Source organism: Lutra lutra, chromosome 6 (assembly GCF_902655055.1).
Source record: "Lutra lutra chromosome 6, mLutLut1.2, whole genome shotgun sequence".
Lineage (NCBI taxonomy): Eukaryota > Metazoa > Chordata > Mammalia > Carnivora > Mustelidae > Lutra > Lutra lutra.
In genome coordinates, this window is record NC_062283.1 from 26,797,684 (window position 1) to 26,820,887 (window position 23,204).

General features: G+C 39.5%; 1 long non-coding RNA gene across 2 annotated transcripts in view; it reads right to left on the reverse strand.

Moving 5' to 3' along the window:
* Positions 1–821: 821 nt before the first annotated feature.
* Positions 822–23,204, reverse strand: part of LOC125103205 (uncharacterized) — a 42,263-nt gene continuing 19,880 nt past the window's right edge. For both annotated transcript variants that reach the window (XR_007128316.1, XR_007128317.1), the window contains one exon: positions 822–1,565. This is a non-coding gene — a long non-coding RNA (uncharacterized LOC125103205). The remainder of the gene's footprint in view (positions 1,566–23,204) is intronic.

Sequence of the window (23,204 nt, forward strand, 5' to 3'; positions counted from 1 at the left end):
GTTAGGATGGGATCTGCCAAATTTCTCTACTGTAAAGTTATGTTTCTTATATTCATTAATTGATAAATAATTAATGGGTATTCTGTGGGGAGAAACTTTGAGACTTCTACTAGAAGTTTAGACCTTTTTTTTCTCTCCCATTTATTTATTTATATCACTATAAATTCGTGAATTCTCACTTTACCCAAAGGGTTACAAACTATCATTATTTATTTTGATGCTTAAATGTTCCATTTGGCCAGTGGGAGTGCCTTTGAATGGACTCTTATGTCCAACTCTACATGTCCACATCATTTATCGCTTCTCTACTTTGTGGCACAAAATAAATGCTCCAGGCTTATTTTCCATTTTATCTACCCAAACCTGGAGTCAGACATTTCTCCAAAAAGTAGAGTGTAGCAATTAGAATTCACACTCTGGATACTAGATGTGCTTATTGTTTCCAGAATACCATTGTTCCCAGACTCTTCCAGCATAGATAGAGTTAGGAAACATATGTATTCACACATACATATATTTTAAATCCACGTATTATCCATGTTAACATTAAAACACATACTAACTATAACATATATTAAATATATATCTATATATTAAAGGTTAAGAGAAAGGAAGGGGAAGAACAAAGGGAAGAGTGAAGGAGAAACAAAAAGACAAACGTGGGAGAGAATACAAGGAGTCAGGAGGAAGGAGCAAGGACCTGATTTATGTAATAATTTAACCGAGCAGTTCCTGCCTGTTGAAACCAATGAGAAAACAGTGGGCTTGTATTTTGTATGTCTTCCTTTCACCTTATTTTCTAGTAACTCACTTTATTGTATTTTACAAAATTATTGGCCTTCAAAGATTTAAGGAGGAAAAAAAAATGTAAGTCTGTCACCACATGTAGATTTCTAACCACACTTTCTTCAAACGTGGATGTTGGCAAACTACAACTGGGGGCAACACAGCCATCCCATTTGTTTATGTGTCATCTATAGCTGCTTCTGCCACAAGGCAGAGTTGCACAGACTGCAAGGCCCATGAAGTCTAAAATATTCACCAGTTGGCCTTTTATAGGAAGAGTTTAGACCTAATCAAGGATCTAATATTAATATATAATTTACGTATTTGTTACATATATAGTTTATTCTCTCTCTTTCCCCACTCCTCCAATCCTAAAAGGTAAACCCATTAAGTCAGGGGTCCCATCTTTTTTCCCAGAGGTACCCCAGCCCCTGGGAGATTGCCTGGTAATAGAAGTTACACAGTAAATACTTTCTGAATTCCATTTACCAAAAGAACCTTAAGGATCATTAATGACACTGGAATTCAGATATGTTGAACTAAGGTGATGACATTTAATGACAGAGCCTGGAAAAAACTATTATCCCTGCTTCGTAAATGTCTGCACAGATCCACTTTCTACTTTCCATCCCACAATAATATTAAGTCAATTCAACCATCTGGCTTCCTGCATAATACAAAGGAGTTTCAATCATCTGTCATTGTTTGAAGTCATTCCTCCATTTCTGTAGCTGTAGTCTAATATCTCTAAAGTGAATAACACTGTCTTTCCAGAATCCCTAGGGGAAAAAAAAGAAAGATTAATGTTGGTGACACCCATGAAATCACACTCACACATGCATAGCTGTGATCAGATTCTCAAGATCCAAACGTACAAACCCCAGCTAAGACTGACCCCTAACACACCTTGCCATGGAAGAGATCTAAAAGATCCTGCTCTAGGACTCTACTGTACCTTCTAGAGGTATGTGACTTTGCTTCCTGTGAACACAGCAAGACTATTTTTCCAGATGTTCCATAGCCTAATACAATAAGGTGTGTTGACTCTGACTGCTCTTCATGCGAGAGGACATCAGAGAAAGCCCAGGTGAGACTACTGCTATCTTCTCAAAGCATTGACTATCTGCTTTAAAGATGACAGGAAAAAAAGATTCCCTTGATTCTAAATAACATTAAGTGTAAAATGCATCATTGATCTAATGATAGCTTTTTAGAAAAAAATACTCCTATATTGTATGCATTAATTAATGTATATATATGTATATTATATATATATAATTAATATACACTGTTGGTGGGAATGCAAGTTGGTGCAGCCACTTTGGAAAACAGTGTGGAGATTCTTTAAGAAATTAAAAATAGAGCTACCCTATGACCCTGCAATTGCACTACTGGGTATTTACCCCAAAGATACAGATGTAGTGAAAAGAAGGGCCACCTATACCCCAATGTTCATAGCAGCAATGGCCACAGTCACCAAACTGTGAAAAGAACCCAAGATGCCCTTTAATGGACAAATGGATAAAGAAGATATGGTCCATATATACAATGGAGTATTATGCCTCCATCAGAAAGGATGAATACCCAACTTTTGTATCAACATGGATGGGACTGGAAGAGATTATGCTGAGTGAAATAAGTCAAGCAGAGAGAGTCAATATTCATATGGTTCATTTTCATATGGTTTCACTTACCATAAGGAATAACATGGAGGACACTGGGAGATGGAGAGGAGAAGTGAGTTGGAGGGAGAAACAAACCATGAGAAATTGTGGACTCTGAGAGAAAAACTGAGGGATTTGGAGGGGAGGGGATAGGGGGTGGGATAAGCCTGGTGGTGGGTATTGTGGAGGGCATGTATTACATGGAGCACTGGTTGTTGTGCACAAACAACGAATTTTGGAACGCTGAAAAAAATTAAATTAGAAAAAGGATGCGTTCAATTATAAAGAAATTAAAATGGAGAAGGAGAGAGACAGACAGAGGAGAAGCTGTATCTTCAGTAGAAGAAAGACCTTACTGATTCTCTTTGGGGTCTCCTCATTATCCAGATGTCCACTAGCCACCTTGTGCCCACTAGCCCCATGCCCAGCCCTGAACAGCAGCTAATGGTGGGAGCCCTGCCTTCTGCAGCTCAAAGTGGATAAAGGAAATGTGAAAGTCTCACAACTGCACATTTTGGTGATTGGCCTAATCTGCCATATTTTCCTTTCTGTATTTTTCTCCTTCTGGGGCTTAATATCTATCCAGTTCTTGGAGGATGGTGTGGGAGAATGTCCAAGAGCTGGGGCACAGATGTAATCACAGGTGTTTTCAACTTCCACTTATTTACAAGTGCCTACAACATTTAGATACTTATTGAGTGTACACATCAATATTCTTCATGACCTAAAGGACATGGTAACTGGCCTTAGGCATGTGGGCATGGAGCTACCTAACAGCCTAGGTATGTTTCCCTAAATACCAAGTAGGAGGACTTTACAACTCTCCCATGTAGTGAATTGCTAAATGCAAGAGATACTGCAGCAAAGAAAACCCTGACCTGCCTGAACCTTACATTATAGTAGAGTAGGAAATTGGTTACAGGAGTAATGAAAATGCTGGAACCCACACTGGAGAGGGTAGAGCTATCAAAACATTAGCAAAAACAGGAAGTTGCTTATAGTTGTAGGGCTAGAGGAACAACTGGAGGCGGTGGCAGGAGGTGACATTTCCGAAAACCAGAAACACAGACCAATCAGAACTACAACCAGAGTAAGGCTGTCCAAGGCAAGAGAAGAGGTGGAGCCATGACAAAGACACAGTTAAAGATCCCCCAGGTAAGGGGTAGAGGAGAAAAATATACTTGCTTCTCCCCTATGCAGTGAGTGTGAGACCCACTGGTCTCCAGTCAGTGTCTTCCTACCTAGAAGCTAGGGGACAAGAAAGGCATTTCCCTGCACACAGTGGATGGGGGAGAAATGAGGGGAAGAATCTGGAGCAAACCCAGAGGCAGGAAAAGTGGCATACATTCCTGAGACATAAGTCCCCTAAAACAACTGGAACTCAGAATGTATGGGAAGGGGGATGAGTTGAAAACTAAAAATCACCAGTTATGGAATAAGTAAGTCACGGGAATTAAAGGCACAGCATAAGGAATACAGTCAATGACATTGTGACAGAACAGATAGTAGCTACACTTGTGGTGAATAGAACATAATGTATAAACTGGTCAAATCACAAAGATGTACCCCTGAAACTAATGTAACATTGTGGGTCAACTATACTCAAATAAAAAATAAAGTTGAAAGAAAAAAAATTGTTGGTTTAGAAACAAAATAAGGTAGACTGAGGCCAGATCACATCAGCATGCTCTTTGCCAGGACCTACATTAGAGCAAAATAATACCAGACTTAAGCAGTGCCAGGTTTCCAAATACTCTCTTCAGACAATTCAGTATAAACACCTCTAAATATCTTTGCAGAAACTTTTAAAATCTGGCCTTCAGGAAACACTTGCTGCTAGACTTCTTACCCATCAAGCAACTATATGAAGAGTAAAATGAGAACAATCAAGATTCTCATGACCCTCCAGAGACTACCATCGGCCCCAGATCTATGTATGAACATAGAGCTACCTGCCAAGTACCTAAACACCAAGGAGGAACCTGATGCTTTGCAAACTGTTCATAGAGTGGAAGACCATCCTGGATCTCACATAGTGGTTTATCTGTATCCTCCAAACTTCCCACTTAAACCTAGTCAGACAGATAGCCAGAGCTGACTCTAGTCCCTTGTCCAGCTACATAGACTACCTGCTCAGAACTGCCCACTCCTCTGTCACTAAAGAAGGTATATTTATTGGAAAGTATAGCACTTTTTTTGGTTGGTTAAATTGAACACTTTTGAGTGGTTTTCATTAGAGAGGCATTTTGAAGCATTTGAAGCAGGCATTTTGATTAAAGCATTTGTTGAGTCATATTTTAAAAATTATAAAGTCCCGGGATCCACAAGGATAAGGATGCTTTGTGTTTATAAAGTGCTTTCCAAACCCTTCACAAACTTTGTTTTATTAATAATTAATATCTTCCATATCCCTGTAAGTAGGGAAGGACAAAATATTTTTGTCACTGCTAAAGTACAAGAACCACATGTGATGAATTGGAGAATGAGCCAGGATTTGAACCCAGGCAACAATGCTTCCGATGTTCAAGCCTCTTCTTGAAACAATGTCAGCAAACCCTATGCCAGCATGTGAAAGCAGCAGCAGAAAGTTGGGACCCCTGGACTTGTTGGATGCCCTCAGGATCAAAGGAATCTGCTCACACCTTGCACAGGCCTACAGAGGAACATCAGGTATAAATGCTGATTAATAGAGGAGGGTGATGGTGGTGACAACGATTATGTTCGGGGTGAAGACATTGATGGAGATGGTGCTGATGGTGACGATGGGTTGATGCCACCTACCCCTGAAATAATCTCAAGTTGGCTCTGCAGAATTGTTTGGTATTGAGGCACTTTCATTGGCTTTCAGGACCTAAGAGAATTGTATAAGGAAGCCATTGATACATGATGGATCCTTGTAGTAGCCCTGGCAGTCCCTTACCTTTCCCTCCTTAAAAGTCATATGTGTATCTGTGACATTTATCTGGCAGCTAATCAGCTATCACCTAGTGATATCTTTCATCTGGAAGTCTTGGATTGCTATTTAACTTCTATCATAATCTAAAGTTTAATGTGTACATGTATTATATGTCCAACTAAGCAGTGAATATTCTGAAGACAGAGATTGTGTCTATTTTTCTCACCATTAACTGTTTCTTGCCCCTAGTTGGTAACTGGGCTTGCATGTAGTCAATAAATACATGCTGAATGAAAACCTATTGGTTGGGACACCTGGGTGGCTTAGTTGGTTGGACGACTGCCTTCGGCTCAGGTCATGATCCCGGAATCCCGGGATCAAGTCCCGCATCAGGCTCCCAGCTCCATGGGGAGTCTGCTTCTCCCTCTGACCTTCTCCTTGTTCATGCTCTCTCTCACTGTCTCTCTCTCAAATAAATAAATAAAATCTTTAAAAAAAAAAAAAGAAAAGAAAACCTATTGGTTATGGAGCACAGTCCATTCCTTTGACTGAGAAATGATTCTGGCTGCAGTTCCGAGGGAGCATACCGGAGGAGGCAGAGCTGGGCTAGTAAGCTGGTAGCCCTGGCATAGAACACTTGCCCAGTCTGGAACATGCTAGGAGCAAGAGATGTTGCCAGGTTTCACTAATCTTGGTACACTCTCCATGGGACATAAAAAGAAGGGACTCCTCCACTGCCTCTTGAGGTTAGCTCATTTATCAGTGTGCTTTCCCACTTCTGCTTCAACTCAAGGGGTGGGCAGTTGTGCAGTCAGGGAAAGACATGCTTAAGTGCATCCCATGCAGGGAGCTGCAGATTGCTTCAAACTGCTTCAGACTCGTTCCCCAGGCAGGTTTTTATGAAAATATCTCAGGATTTTCATAGCTTTTTTTTTCCCCCTTTGAAATTTCTTTCTTCTCATTTCTGTTAACTTTGCTAGTTAAACAGTCAGGCCAATTTTGAAAGGGAATAAAATCTTTGTCCCTCCTCCCATCCTGAAGCCAAAATCTATTTTGGTTCATATAAAAATGATCAAATTACAGCTTTTGGCATGTTCCCTAACTAGGAAAAAATAACTTGGATTAACTAGTGCCAATAAACTAAGTATTTCAATTAAATTCCAACATTAGTAAAAATATCAGTCATGCCAGTCTAAATCTCAACCAACCTTAAAACAGTATGTGCAACCCTCAAAGCAGCTATCTGCAAAAACAGTTTCGATTACTAATGAAACTTCAGGCAATAAAAGGAGTGGTTTGAGGGACTCAGAGAAAAGGCAAATGTCTTAGGCTTAAAAACAGGCTGGGCAGGACTGGACTTTGCATCATAGGTCATTTACTTGGAAAGAAAGAGAAAAGCATCTTTTTCTCCAGTTTCTTTTTTTTTAAGATTTTATTTATTTATTTGACAGACAGAGATTATAAGCAGGCAGAGAGGCAGGCAGAGAGAGGAGGAAGCAGGCTCCCTGCTGAGCAGAGAGCCCGATGCGGGGCTCGATCCCAGGACCCTGAGATCATGACCTGAGCTGAAGGCAGAGGCTTTAACCCACTGAGCCACCCAGGCGCCCCTTTTTTTCCAGTTTCTATCACATGGACTCCTGATGGGCTCTCAGAGATCTGCAGATAGGGGAGTCCTATAATTGGTGGAGGCAGATAAAGCAGCCCTCTGGATCTTTTCAGTTTGATGGAAAAGGGGCGCTTATCCAACACATTCTGGCTGTACAAACACCACCCATCGACATTCACCCAACACACAGCACAGAAAGGCCCCGGTGTATTTGTGTTCACACGCTAGGTGCTGCAATGCTTTTATCTCATTGTCTGCTTCCTGCCTTGCTGCTTTGGCACAGGAGGTTCAGGGCATGGAAGGTGATGCTGACTTAGAACCTATCAGATCTCTATTGTGGATGTGCACATGCCGCTACTTGGTTTGTGAGCACTAAGCTGGAGGCCTTGCTCTCCTCACGTAAGTGAGAAAATTGGGCTAAAGACCCTTCAGTGCTTCACTCAACAAACCTTCACTGAGCATCTGAGGGGCCAGGCAACACGATACAATTTACAAAGATTATTGAAGCCAATCTAGACCCAAAGAAGTTCATGGTCTATTAGGACAGACATTCCTTAACAGATTATCCCAGTACAGCCTGGTAAGGATCCTAACAGGTCTGTGGGTGGCATACTCATGGGAATAAGAGGAACACTTTAGACCAGGAAGAGGAGAGGAGGATGTGCAGACAAAAGGCACAGCAGCTGCCAATAGAACTGAGGGAAAGGGAGCATGCATTTGGGACAAACTACAAATACACAAATAGATTGGGCAGGGGAAGCATTTCCACATCAAATTTTGATACTTTCAGCAAAGTAAAAATATTAACATGCAAAATGCATTAATTGTGATCTCTTTAAATTTTAGAATAAAGCTTCTGTGCTTACATTAAGATCTCATTAGTTTATAAAGGCCATTAATATAAGATTACTTACACTGAATCTAATTTTAGTTTTCAAACCAAAGAGAGGAGAGAGAATAGACAAATTTATATTTGATACTTCTGAACTATGCAGAAAATATATTTTTTTTTAATTTTTTATTTCTTTTCAGCGTAACAGTATTCATTGTTTTTGCACCGCACCCAGTGCTCCATGCAATCCGTGCCCTCTCTAATACCCACCACCTGGTTCCCCCAGCCTCCCACCACCCGCCCCTTCAAAACCCTCAGATTGTTTTACAGAGTCCATAGTCTCTCATGGTTCACCTCCCCTTCCAATTTCCCTCAACTCCCTTCTCCTCTCCATCTCCCCTTGTCCTCCATGCTATTTGTTATGCTCCACAAATAAGTGAAACCATATGATAATTGACTGTCTCTGCTTGACTTATTTCACTCAGCATAATCTCTTCCAGTCCCATCCATGTTGCTACAAAAAAGTTGGGTCTCCAAAGGCAAAGGAAACAAAAGTGAAAATGAATTTTTGGGACTTCATCAAGATCAAAAGCTTCTGCACAGCAAAGGAAACAGTCTACAAAGCAAAGAGGCAACCCACGGAATGGGAGAAGATATTCGCAAATGACAGTACAGACAAAAGGTTGATATCCAGGATCTATAAAGAACTCCTCAAACTCAACACACACAAAACAGACAATCATATCAAAAAATGGGCAGAAGATATGAACAGACACTTCTCCAATGAAGACATACAAATGGCTATCAGACACATGAAAAAATGTTCATCATCACTAGCCATCAGGGAGATTCAAATTAAAACCACATTGAGATACCACCTTACACCACTTAGAATGGCCAAAATTAGCAAGACAGGAAACAACATGTGTTGGAGAGGATGTGGAGAAAGGGGAACCCTCTTACACTGTTAGTGGGAATGCAATTTGGTGCAGCCACTTTGGAGAACAGTGTGGAGATTCCTCAAGAAATTAAAAATAGAGTTCCCCTATGACCCTGCAATTATACTACTGGGTATTCACCCCAAAGATACAGATGTAGTGAAAAGAAGGGCCATCTGTACCCCAATGTTCATAGCAGCAATGACCACGGTCGCAAACTGTGGAAAGAACCAAGATGCCCTTCAACAGATGAATGGATAAGGAAGATGTGGTCCATATACACTATGGAGTATTATGCCTCCATCAGAAAATATTTTCTACAATAAGTAGTTAACCTTAAGTTTACGGGTATATGCATTTCAGTGAATTCTTCTTATCAGTTCTGGTTTTCTTATTTTAATAGGTCAATTTCGGATACTGAAATAAGGGAAAATGCATTTGTTTAGAAACAGTTTTTAGAACTGATTAGCATTCTGCAGGTTGAATACCAACCTGGGTTACTCAAATGATCTTGAAAAACCTAATAAAATGCAAGAGTCACCATTTACTGTGTACTTTTAGTTGTTATGTGGTTGTGTTAGTCAGGGTCCAGACAGGAAAACTGAAATCACTCTAATGAATTTGACAGAGAGCATTTAATACAGGAACTTTGTTCCATAGGTATTGGGACCCAAGAGGCAAAAATTGAGCGCTTTGGTAACTCAGAAGTAATCCCTGCAGGGAGCAGCCTGGTCTGTGGACACAGAGAAAAGAAGCTGGAGTTCTCAGTACTTCAAAAGGATCCCTGCTGAGTTGGGACTCAGACCAAGGAGAGAATACTGCCTGGATGGGGCTGGTACATCTGAGAGACACAATGAAGCTGGTCTAGGAATGAAACAGAAATGCCAAAGGATGCAACTGGCCATCACTCCCAGAGCTGGTGGGGGTGATAACAAAAAGAACAATAACCATGGAAAAGAAAAAGTCCCATTGCCTTCCTCTAGTCTTACAGTTTCTTTTAAGCACCTGTTGTTAGGACCTAACAAGGAGCCACAAGGCAAGTGGGAAATGTAGTACCAACCCTAGTACTAACAGAGCAAGTGAAAAGAGTCGATTTGAGGTTGAAAACATGAACTTAGTAAGGCACACAATGGTTTAAGATGAAAAAAACAAGATTTGCAGAGAATTAAGAGAATCATTACCAATTCATTGCAACACGGGTTGCAATCTTCCCAACAATGAACTTCAAAATTATTACAGCAAATTTGCTTCAGAGTCAGAAACAAGTTATGGCAAGAGACAGAACCTAAATCCTCTTTTCAACTGGGGGCTCCTGATTCTAGATGAATCTTCATAAGAATCCCATCTGGTTCATGTCTATAAATCCTTCAACATCTGGTATCAATTGGGCACATAACAGGTATGGCAGATCCCATCCAGCTTACCTTTCTTGTTGTGGGCTCACAGCTAGGCTCTTCTGCCCAGCCCTCTAGTTTGTTTGGGGTTATGTGACATGAAACCATGTATAGAAGGATATGGTGTACACCATTTCTGGACTTGGCCATAAGATCTCCCATGTGCAATCCCTTTCTCTTTTCACAGATAATTATGGTGATGTCACAAGGTAGGAGGGGCCAAATGAGGAAGCCACACCTTCCTCTCCCCCACCAATAGTACCAGCAGGTGCAGAAACATTGGGATTTATTTATATGTGGCACAGGCCAAAGTAAGTAATGCAGTGGGTATCTAATAGATGCTCACTAAAAAATGTACTTTTTTAATTGTGAAATACAGGTGTGCTTTTACTTACAAATATTCATAGAAGACTTCAAGGGAAGTTGGTGGAATCGGAGGACCCTAAACTGACCTCATCCCACAGGTACAACTAAATAAACCACCCATCAGAGCAAATCACCCAGAAGAGGACCCACAGACTGGCTTAACAAACCCCACAACTAAATATAGAGAAGAGGCCATGCCAAAGGGGGTAGGAAGGGTGAGGGTTCAGTAGGCACACAAATCCTATGGGTCTGACCACCAAAGAGAGGGAGCCACAGGTATGGAGAGAAAGAAGAAATGGACTAGTACACTGAGGAGCCTACAAGGAGAAGAGAAATTCCCGTAGCATTTAGTTTTTAAAATCAGAGGGGCTGGAGCACCTGGGTGGCTCAGTGGGTTAAGCCTCTGCCTTTGGTTCGGGTCATGATCCCAGGGTCCTGGGATCGAGCCCCGCATCAGGCTCTCTGCTCAGCAGGGAGCCTGCTTCCCTCTCTCTCTCTGCCTGCCTCTCTGCCTACTTGTGATCTCTGTCCGTCAAATAAATAAATAAAATTTTAAAAAAATCAGAGGGGCTGAATTTTGTGAGTACTTACAACCAGATTTAAAGCCTGGAACTTTAATAAGTGAGCTCAATTCTGAGAGAGCCCAAATAACAATAGGAAGATGAGCCCTTGCTTTTAAAAAAGCACAGCAAATGGACCCTGGAGATACAGCTTAGAAACAGCAGTTTGAAAGGTACCTGGGACTTACAGCAGGGTTAGTTACTATTCTCAGGGTTTGCTAAGGGACTACTCCAGGAACAAAGGAGCTGACAGGTGCCATTCCCTTTCCCTACTCATCATAAACATGCAGCCACCTGTAGGAACTACCATGGCACTGACACTCACTATCTAATTTGCTTACACCATGCCCCACCCCTCCATACAGACCTGTCTCAGTCCTAGTGCTATGAATCACTTCTCCCAGAAGACCCACACAAATTTTACCAACACTATGTCTCTGAAACCCCACAGAGGACATGTGCACCTTGTTAAAACTGTACACCCCCCCTCCCTCAAACTTTACAGAGCTCCCCAGAAGACCCCATTCTCTTCACTGGTGACCCAGGAGAGGAGGACCAGTGTTATCTCATTAAAAGTGTACATCTTGGGCTGCCTGGGTGGCTCAGTGGGTTAAGCCTCTGCCTTCAGCTCAGGTCATGATCTCAGGGTCCTGGGATCAAGTCCCACATCAGGCTCTCTGCTAGGCAGGGAGCCTGCTTCCTCCTCTCTCTCTCTCTCTCTCTCTCTCCACTTGTGATCCCTCTCTGTCAAATAAATAAAATATTTTAAAAAAGTGTACATCTTAAAAAAAAAGTGTACATCTTGCTTCCTACTTTCAATGGAGACATAACCGACTTTCCTAACACAGAGAAACAGACACAGATAGGCAAAATGAGGAGACATAGGAATACGTCAGAAATGAAAGAACAGGACAAAACCATAGCAAGAGACCTAAGTGAAAAGAATATATGTAACACCTCTGATAGAGAATTTAAGGTAATTATCATAAAAATATTCACTGGATTTGAAAAAAAAAAAGCAGATGAGATTAATGAAACCCTTAAGAAAGGTAGGTAACATAAGAAATGAAGAACATAATATATGAAATTAAAAATACATTTGATGGAATAAATAGACTGGGATGAATAGAAAAATGAATTAACGAATTAGAAGACAGAATAATAGAAAGTAATCAAGCTGAATAAATAAAAGAAAAATGAATTACGCAAAGTAAGAATAGACTTAGGAAACTCAGTGACTCCATCAAGTGTAATAGCAGTCACATTATAGGGGTTCCAGAAGGACACAAGAGAGAAAAAGGGGGCAGAATATTTATCTGAGAAATTACAGCTGAAATCTTCCCTAATCTGGAGAAGGAAACAAATATCCAGATCCAGGAGGCACAGAAATTTCCCAACAAAATCACCTACAGGAGGTCCACATAGTACTCAAAATGACAAAAATTCATGATAAAGAGAATTTTAAAAGCAGCAAAAGAAAAGAAGACAATTACATACAAGGGACACCCCATAAAGCAGTAAGCAGATTTTTCAGCAAAAACTTTGCAGACCAGAAGTGGCATGATATATCCAACATGCTAAATAGGAAAAATGTGCAGATAAGAATATTCTATCCATAAAGGCTATCATTCAGGATAGAAGGACAGATAAAAAGTTTCTCAGATAAACAAAAACTAAAGAATTCCATGACCAATAACCAGACCTACAAGAAATCTTTTCTTATTTTTTCTTGTGTTATGTAGTCACCATACATCATTAGTTTTTGATGTAGTGTTCCAAGATTCATTGTTTATGTATAACACCCAGTGCTCCATGCAATACATGCCCTCCTTTAATACCCACCACCAGACTCACTCATCCTTGACCCCCCTTCCCCTCTAAAATCCTTAGTTTGTTTCTTGGAGTCCAGAGTCTCTCATATTTTGTCTCTTCCTCTGACCCCCCCTTCATTTTTCTTTTCTTCTCCTAGTGTCCTCCATGTTATTTCTTATGTTCCGCAAGTTAGTGAAACCATATGATAATTGACTTACTCTGTTTGACTTATTTCACTCAGCATAATCTCTTCCAGTCCCATCTATGTTGATGCAAAAGCTGGGTATTCATCATTTCTGATGGCTGAATAATATTCCATTGGATATATAGACCACATCTTCTTTATCCATTCATCTGTTGAAGGGCATCTCAGCTCTTTCCAGAGTTTGGCTATTGTGGACATTGCTGTTATGAACATTGGGGTACCTATGGCCCTTCTTTTCACTACATCTGTATCTTTGGGGCAAATACCTAGTAATGCAATTGTCAGGTCATTGGATAACTGTATTTTTAATTTTTTGAAGAATCTCCACACTGTTTTCCAAAGTGGCTGCACCAACTTGCATTCAAGAATAGACCATATACTGGGTCACAAATCAGGGCTCAACCGATACCAAAAGATTGAGATTATTCCCTACATACTTTCAGAACACAACTTTGAAACGAACTCAATCACAAGAAAAAGTTTAACTTTTCTTAAAAATGTGGAAGCTAAAGACCATCCTGCTCAAGAATGTTTGGATCAACCAGGAAATCAAAAAAGAACTTAATAATTCATGAAAACCAATGAGAATGAAGACACATCAGTCCAAAACCTATGGAATACAGCAAAGGTGGTCCTAAGGAGGGAATACATAGCCCTCTCAGCCTCACGAAAAAAAAAATGGAAAAATCCTGAATACACCAACTCTCTTTACACCTTAAACAACTGTAGAGTCAACAGCAAATTAAACCTGCCCCATGCACGAGAAAGGAAATAATTAAGATCAGAACAGAGATCAATGAGTTAGAAACTAGATATACAGTAGAACACATCGCCAAAACTAGAAGCTGGTTCTTTGAAAGAATTAGTAAGATTGAGAAACCACTGGCAAGACTAATCCAAAAGAAAAGAGATAGGCCCCAAATTAATAAAATTATGAATGAAAGGGGAGAAATCGTGATTAACACCAAGAAAATAAAAACGATCATCAGAAATTATTATCAACACCAATATGCCAACAAGTTAAGCTACGTAGAAGAAATGGACACATTCTTGGAAACCTATAAACTTTCAAGATTGAAATAGGAAGAAATTGACAACCTGAATAGACCAATAACTAGTAATGAGATTGAAGCAGTGATCAAAAACCTCCCTTTAAGAAATACTAAAGGAGATTTTTGAGTAGAAAGGAAAGACCATAAGTGAAAGTATGAAGATTAGGAAATACCAAAGCAATAAAAGTAAATACTTCTGTAAAAAATCAGTATAAGATATGTCATTTGCAAATATCTTCTCCCATTCTGTCAGTTGTCTTTTGGTTTTGTTAACTGTTTCCTTTGCTGTGCAAAAGCTTTTGATCTTGATAAAATCCCAATAGTTCATTTTTGCCCTTGCTTCCCTTGCCTTTGGTGATGTTCCTAGGAAGATGTTGCTGTGGCTGAGGTCGAAGAGGTTGCTGCCTGTGTTCTCCTCAAGGATTTTGATGGATTCCTTTCTCACATTGAGATCCTTCATTTTGAGTCTATTTTCGTGTGTGGTGTAAGGAAATGATCCAATTTCATTTTTCTGCATGTGGCTGTCCAATTTTCCCAACACCATTTATTGAAGAGGCTGTCTTTTTTCCATTGAACATTCTTTTTTTTTTTCTTTTTCTTTTTTTCTTTTTTTTTTTTTTTACAGCTTTATAAACATATATTTTTATCCCCAGGGGTACAGGTCTGCGAATCGCCAGGTTTACACACTTCACAACACTCACCATAGCACATGCCCTCCCCAATATCTATAACCCCACCCCCTCTCCCAACCCCCTCCCCCCATCAACCCTCAGTTTGTTTTGTGAGATTAAGAGTCACTTATGGCTTGTCTCCCTCCCAATCCCATCTTGTTTCATTTACTCTTCTCCTACCCCCTCAACCCCCCATGTTGCATCTCCTATCCCTCATATCAGGGAGATCATATGATAGTTGTCTTTCTCCGATTGACTTATTTCGCTAAGCATGATACCCTCTAGTTCCATCCACGTCGTCGCAAATGGCAAGATTTCATTTCTTTTGATGGCTGCATAGTATTCCATTGTGTATATATACCACCTCTTCTTTATCCATTCGTCTGTAGATGGACATCTAGGTTCTTTCCATAGTTTGGCTATTGTAGACATTGCTGCTATAAACATTCGGGTGCACGTGCCCCTTCGGATCACTACGTTTGTATCTTTAGGGTAAATACCCAGCAGTGCAATTGCTGGGTCATAGGGTAGTTCTATTTTCAACATTTTGAGGAACCTCCATGCTGTTTTCCAGAGTGGTTGCACCAGCTTGCATTCCCACCAACAGTGTAGGAGGGTTCCCCTTTCTCAGCATCCTCGCCAGCATCTGGCATTTCCTGACTTGTTAATTTTAGCCATTCTGACTGGTGTGAGGTGATATCTCATGGTGGTTTTGATTTGTATTTCCCTGATGCCGAGTGATATGGAGCACATTTTCATGTGTCTGTTGGCCATCTGGATGTCTTCTTTGCAGAAATGTCTCTTCATGTCCTCTGCCCATTTCTTGATTGGATTATTTGTTCTTTGGGTGTTGAGTTTGCTAAGTTCTTTATAGATTTTGGACACTAGCCCTTTATCTGATATGTCATTTGAAAATATCTTCTCCCATTCTGTCAGTTGTCTTTTGGTTTTGTTCACTGTTTCCTTTGCTGTGCAAAAGCTTTTGATCTTGATAAAATCCCAAAAGTTCATTTTTGCCCTTGCTTCCCTTGCCTTTGGTGATGTTCCTAGGAAGATGTTGCTGCGGATGACGTCGAAGAGGTTTACTGCCTCGAGGATTTTGATGGATTCCTTTCTCACATTGAGATCCTATATCCATTTTGAGTCTATTTTCGTGTGTGGTGTAAGGAAATGATCCAATTTCATTTTTCTGCATGTGGCTGTCCAATTTTCCCAACACCATTTATTGAAGAGGCTGTCTTTTTTCCATTGGACATTCTTTCCTGCTTTGTCGAAGATGAGTTGACCATGGAGTTGAGGGTCCATTTCTGGGCTCTCTATTCTGTTCCATTGATCTATGTGTCTGTTTTTGTGCCAGTACCATGCTGTCTTGATGATGACAGCTTTGTAATAGAGCTTGAAGTCCGGAATTGTGATGCCACCAACTTTGGCTTTCTTTTTCAATATTGCTTTGGCTATTCGAGGTCTTTTCTGGTTCCATATAAATTTTAGGATTATTTGTTCCATTTCTTTGAAAAAAATGGATGGTACTTTGATAGGAATTGCATTAAATGTGTAGATTGCTTTAGGTAGCATAGACATTTTCACAATATTTATTCTTCCAATCCAGGAGCATGGAACATTTTTCCATTTCTTTGTGTCTTCCTCAAATTCTTTCATGAGTACTTTATAGTTTTCTGTGTATGGATTCTTAGTCTCTTTGGTTAGGTTTATTCCTAGGTATCTTATAGTTTTGGGTGCAATTGTAAATGGGATGGACTCCTTAATTTCTCTTTCTTCTGTCTTGTTGTTGGTGTAGAGAAATGCAACTGATTTCTGTGCATTGATTTTATATCCTGACACTTTACTGAATTCCTGTACAAGTTCTAGCAGTTTTGGAGTGGAGTCTTTTGGGTTTTCCACATATAGTATCATATCATCTGCAAAGAGTGATAGTTTGACTTCTTCTTTGCCGATTTGGATGCCTTTAATTTCCTTTTGTTGTCTGATTGCTGAGGCTAGGACTTCTAGTACTATGTTGAATAGCAGTGGTGATAACGGACATCCCTGCCGGTTTCCTGACCTTAGCGGAAAAGCTTTCAGTTTTTCTCCATTGAGAATGATACTTGCGGTGGGTTTTTCAGATAAAGGGCTAGTGTCCAAAATCTATAAAGAACTTAGCAAACTCAACACCCAAAGAACAAATAATCCAATCAAGAAGTGGGCAGAGGACATGAACAGACATTTCTGCAAAGAAGACATCCAGATGGCCAACAGACACATGAAAATGTGCTCCATATCACTCGGCATCAGGGAAATACAAATCAAAACCACCATGAGATATCACCTCACACCAGTCAGAATGGCTAAAATTAACAAGTCAGGAAATGACAGATGCTGGCGAGGATGCGGAGAAAGGGGAACCCTCCTACACTGTTGGTGGGAATGCAAGCTGGTGCAACCACTCTGGAAAACAGCATGGAGGTTCCTCAAAATGTTGAAAATAGAACTACCCTATGACCCAGCAATTGCACTGCTGGGTATTTACCCTAAAGATACAAACGTAGTGTTCCGAAGGGGCACGTGCACCCGAATGTTTATAGCAGCAATGTCTACAATAGCCAAACTATGGAAAGAACCTAGATGTCCATCTACAGACGAATGGATAAAGAAGAGGTGGTATATATACACAATGGAATACTATGCAGCCATCAAAAGAAATGAAATCTTGCCATTTGCGATGACGTGGATGGAACTAGAGGGTATCATGCTTAGCGAAATAAGTCAATCGGAGAAAGACAACTATCATATGATCTCCCTGATATGAGGGAGAGGAGATGCAACATGGGGGGTTGAGGGGGTAGGAGAAGAGTAAATGAAACAAGATGGGATTGGGAGGGAGACAAGCCATAAGTGACTCTTAATCTCACAAAACAAACTGAGGGTTGATGGGGGGAGGGGGTTGGGAGAGGGGAGTGGGGTTGTGGATATTGGGGAGGGTATGTGCTATGGTGAGTGTTTTGAAGTGTGTAAACCTGGCGATTCGCAGACCTGTACCCCTGGGGATAAAAATATATGTTTATAAAAAATAAAAAAAAATATTAAAAAAAAATTAAAAAAAATCAGTATAAGGATTCACAAAATAAAAGGATGTCATATATGACACCATACATCTAAAACATGGAGAGGAAGAGGAATAAATAATGAGTTTGAACTTAAACGACAATCAACTTAATATAGATTGCTATTGCAGATGATATCAAAAAAGCCTAATAGTAATCACAAATCAAAAACCACTAATAGATAATATAATGAATAAAGAGAAAGGAATACAAGTATATCTCTAAAGAAAACCAGTAACCATGAAAGAAGGCAAGAAAAGAAAGTATCGGAGAAAAACTAGAAAAACAACCACAAAACAGTAACAAAATGGCAATAAATACATATCTATCAATAATTATTTTGAATCTAAATGAACTATAAATCCTCTAATCAAAAGACATAGGATAACAGAGTGAAAAAAAAATAACGCCCATGTATATGCTGCCTACAAGAGACCCATTTCAGACCCAAAGTCACCTGCAGATTGAAATTGAGGAGAAAGAGAAATATTTATCATGCGAATGGATGTCAAAAGAAAGTCAGAGTAGGGGTGCCTGGGTGGCTCAGTGGGTTGAGCCTCTGTCTTTGGCTTGGGTCATGATCTTGGGGTCCTGGGATCGAGCCCCGCATCGGGCTCTCTGCTCGGCAGGGAGCCTGCTTCCCCCTTTCTCTCTGCCTGTCTCTCTGCCTACTTGTGATCTCGGTCTCTCTCTGTCAAATAAATAAGTAAATCTTTAAAAAAAAAAAAAAGAAAGAAAGAGTAATAATACTTATATCTGGCAAACTAGATTTTAAAACAAGACTCTAAAAAGAGACAAAGGACACTATATACTAATAAAAGTTATAATCCAACAAGAAGATGCAATAATTGCAAATATTTAGACACCAAGTATAGGAGCACCCAAATACAGTAAGGAAATTAAAGCAATAATCAAAAATCTCCCAACAAGCAAGAGCCCAGGGCAAGACAGCTTCTCAGTGGAATTCTATCAAACATTTAAAGAAGAATTAATACCTATTCTCCTGAAAATGTTCCAAAAAATAGAAACGGTAGGAAAACTTTCAAACTAATTTTATGAGGCCAGCATTACCTTGATCCCAAAACCAGACAAAGACCCCATCAAAAAGGAGAATTACAGACCAATATCCCTGATGAACATGGATGCAAAAATTCTCAGCAAAATACCAGCCAGTAGGATCCAACAGTACCTTAAAAGGATTATTCACCAAGTGGGATTTATTCCTGGGCTGCAAGATTGGTTCAACATCTATGAATCAATCAATGTGATACAATACATTAATAAAAGAAAGAACAAGAACCATATGTACTCTCAATAAATGCAGAAAAAGAATTTGTCAAAGTACAGCATCCTTTCTTGATCAAAACTCTTCACAGTGTAGGGATAGAGGGTACATACCTCAATATCATAAAAGCCATCTATGGAAAGCCCACAGTGAATATCATTCTCAATGGGGAAAAACTGAGATCTTTTTCCCTAAGGTTGGGAAAAAGACAAGGATGTCCACTCTCACCACTTTTATTCAACATAGTACTAGATGTCCTAGCCTTAGCAATCAAGCAACAAAAAGAAATAAAAGGCATCCAAGTCAGTAAAAAAGAAATAAGAATTACACTTGTAGATGACATGATAGCATATATAAAAAAAAAATAAAAATAAAATAAAATAAAAACAAAGACTCCAACAAAAACTTGCTGGAACTGATACACAATTTCAGTAAAGTCACAAGTTACAAAATCAATGTACAGAAATCTATTGCATATCTATGCACAAATAATGAAGCAACAGAAAGAGAAATTAAAGAAGTATTCCCATTCATAATTGCACCCAAAACAATAAGATACCTAGGAATAAAACCTAACCAAGGAGGTAAAAGACCTGTATTCTGAAAACTATAAAGCACTGATGAAAGAAGTTGAAGATGACACAAAGAAATGGAGACATTCCATGCTCATGGATTGGGAGAACAAATAGTGTTAGAATGCTACCCAAAACAATCTACACATTTAATGCAATCCCTATCAAAATACCAACAGCATTTTTCACAGAACTAGAACAAACAATCCTAAATTTTGTATGGAAACACCAAAAAAAAAAAAAAAAAAAGCCAAACCAATCTTGAAAAAAAGAAACTAAGTTGGAGATATCAAAATTCAAAATTTCAAGTTATACTGCAAAACTGTAATCAAAACAGTGTAGTACTGGCACAAAAATAGATACATAGATCAATGAGACAGAATAGAAACCCAGAAATAAAGCCACAATTATATGGTCAATTAAACTTCAACAAAGCAGGAAAGAATATGCAATGAGAAAAAGACAAACTCTTCAACAAATAGTGTGGGGAAAACTGGTCAACTACATGCAAAAGAATGAAACTAAATTACTTTCTTAACTATACACAAAAATAAACTCAAAATGGTTTAAAGACCTAAATGTGAGACCTGAAACCAAAAAAATCCTAGAAAAGAGCACAGGCAGTAGTATCTCTGACATGGGCCCTAGCAGCATTTTTTTAGATATATCTCCCAAGGCAAGGAAAACAAAAGCAAAAATAAACTATTGGAACCACATCAAAATAAAAAGATTCTGCACAGTGAAAGAAATAATGAACAAAACTAAAAAATAACATACTGAATGGGATAAGATATTTGCAAATGACATATCTGAGAAAGAGTTAACGTACAAAATACATGAAGAATTTACCAAGCTCAACACCCGTGAAACAAATAATCCAATTAAAAAATGGGCAGAATCTATTTTCGTGTGTGGTGTAAGGAAATGATCCAATTTCATTTTTCTGCATGTGGCTGTCCAATTTTCCCAACACCATTTATTGAAGAGGCTGTCTTTGTTCCATTGGACATTCTTTCCTGCTTTGTCGAAGATGAGTTGACCATAGAGTTGAGGGTCCATTTCTGGGCTCAATGTGAGAAAGGAATCCATCAAAATCCTCGAGGAGAACACAGGCAGTAAACCTCTTCGACGTCATCCGCAGCAACATCTTCCTAGGAACATCACCAAAGGCAAGGGAAGCAAGGGCAAAAATGAACTTTTGGGATTTTATCAAGATCAAAAGCTTTTGCACAGCAAAGGAAACAGTGAACAAAACCAAAAGACAACTGACAGAATGGGAGAAGATATTTTCAAATGACATATCAGATAAAGGGCTAGTGTCCAAAATCTATAAAGAACTTAGCAAACTCAACACCCAAAGAACAAATAATCCAATCAAGAAATGGGCAGAGGACATGAAGAGACATTTCTGCAAAGAAGACATCCAGATGGCCAACAGACACATGAAAATGTGCTCCATATCACTCGGCATCAGGGAAATACAAATCAAAACCACCATGAGATATCACCTCACACCAGTCAGAATGGCTAAAATTAACAAGTCAGGAAATGCCAGATGCTGGCGAGGATGCGGAGAAAGGGGAACCCTCCTACACTGTTGGTGGGAATGCAAGCTGGTGCAACCACTCTGGAAAACAGCATGGAGGTTCCTCAAAATGTTGAAAATAGAACTACCCTATGACCCAGCAATTGCACTGCTGGGTATTTACCCTAAAGATACAAACGTAGTGATCCGAAGGGGCACGTGCACCCGAATGTTTATAGCAGCAATGTCTACAATAGCCAAACTATGGAAAGAACCTAGATGTCCATCTACAGACGAATGGATAAAGAAGAGGTGGTATATATACACAATGGAATACTATGCAGCCATCAAAAGAAATGAAATCTTGCCATTTGCGACGACGTGGATGGAACTAGAGGGTATCATGCTTAGCGAAATAAGTCAATCGGAGAAAGACAACTATCATATGATCTCCCTGATATGAGGGATAGGAGATGCAACATGGGGGGTTGAGGGGGTAGGAGAAGAGTAAATGAAACAAGGTGGGATTGGGAGGGAGACAAGCCATAAGTGACTCTTAATCTCACAAAACAAACTGAGGGTTGATGGGGGGAGGGGGTTGGGAGAGGGGGTGGGGTTATGGATATTGGGGAGGGTATGTGCTATGGTGAGTGTTTTGAAGTGTGTAAACCTGGCGATTCGCAGACCTGTACCCCTGGGGATAAAAATATATGTTTATAAAGCTGTAAAAAAAAATAAATAAATAAAATAAATAAATAAATAAAAATCTAAAAAAAAAAATGGGCAGAAGATATGAACAGACATTTCTTTGAAGAAGACATGCAGATGGCCAACAGACACATAAGAAGTTGTGCAATATCACTGATCATCAGAGAAATGCAAATCAAAATCTCTTTTGCAAAATCAAAATCTCTCACACCTCTCAGACTGGTTAAAATAAAAAACACAAGAAACAACAAATGTTGGTGAGGATGTAGAGAAAAAGGAACCCTTGTGTACTGTTGGTGGGAATGTAAAATGGTGCAGCCACTGTGGAAAACAATATGGAGATTCCTCAAAAAATTAGAAAATGGAACTATACCCCTCCAAAAAAGTGGAACTGCCCTACAATCCAGTAATCATGCTACTGGGTATTTAACCAAAAAATATAAAAACACTTGGAATACACGCACCCACATGTTTATTGCAGCATTATTTGTAATAGCCAAGTTATGGAAACAACCCGTGTCCATTGACAGATGAATGGATAAAGATGTGGTAATATATATACATATATATGTATTTATATGCAACATACATATATACACACGTATGTATATATCAACATGCATATATATATATATATATATATATATATATGCAATAGAATATTGCTCAACCATCAAAAAAAAAAGAAACCTTGCCATTTGCAACAAGATGATGCAACATTGCAACAACTCTAGTGGATCTAGAGAGTACAGTGCTAAACAAAATCAGTCAGGCAGAGAAAGACAATTACCATATGATTTCACTCATATGTGGAATTTAAGAAACAAAACAATGGAGCAAAGGAAATGAAATAGAGAGGCAAACCAAGAAAGAGCCTCTTTTTTTTTTTTTAAGATTATTTATTTATTCATTTGGGAGAGGGAGAAAGACAGAGAGAGCAGACAGAAAAGGGAGGTGTGGGCAGAGGGTTAGGGAAAAGGAGAAGCAGAGTCCTCACTGATTGGGAAGCCCAATGCAGCACTTACTTGACCCCAGGACCCTGAATCAAGACCTGAGCTGAAGGCAGAGGTTTAACCAACTGAGTCACCCAGGTGTCCTGTAAGAACCTCTTAACTATAGAGAATAAACTGCTGGTTATCAGAGGGGAGGTGGGAGGTGGAAGGGTGAAACAGGTGATGGGGATTAAGGAGGAAGCTTGTTCTGAGGAGCACCGTGATGTATGGAATTGTTG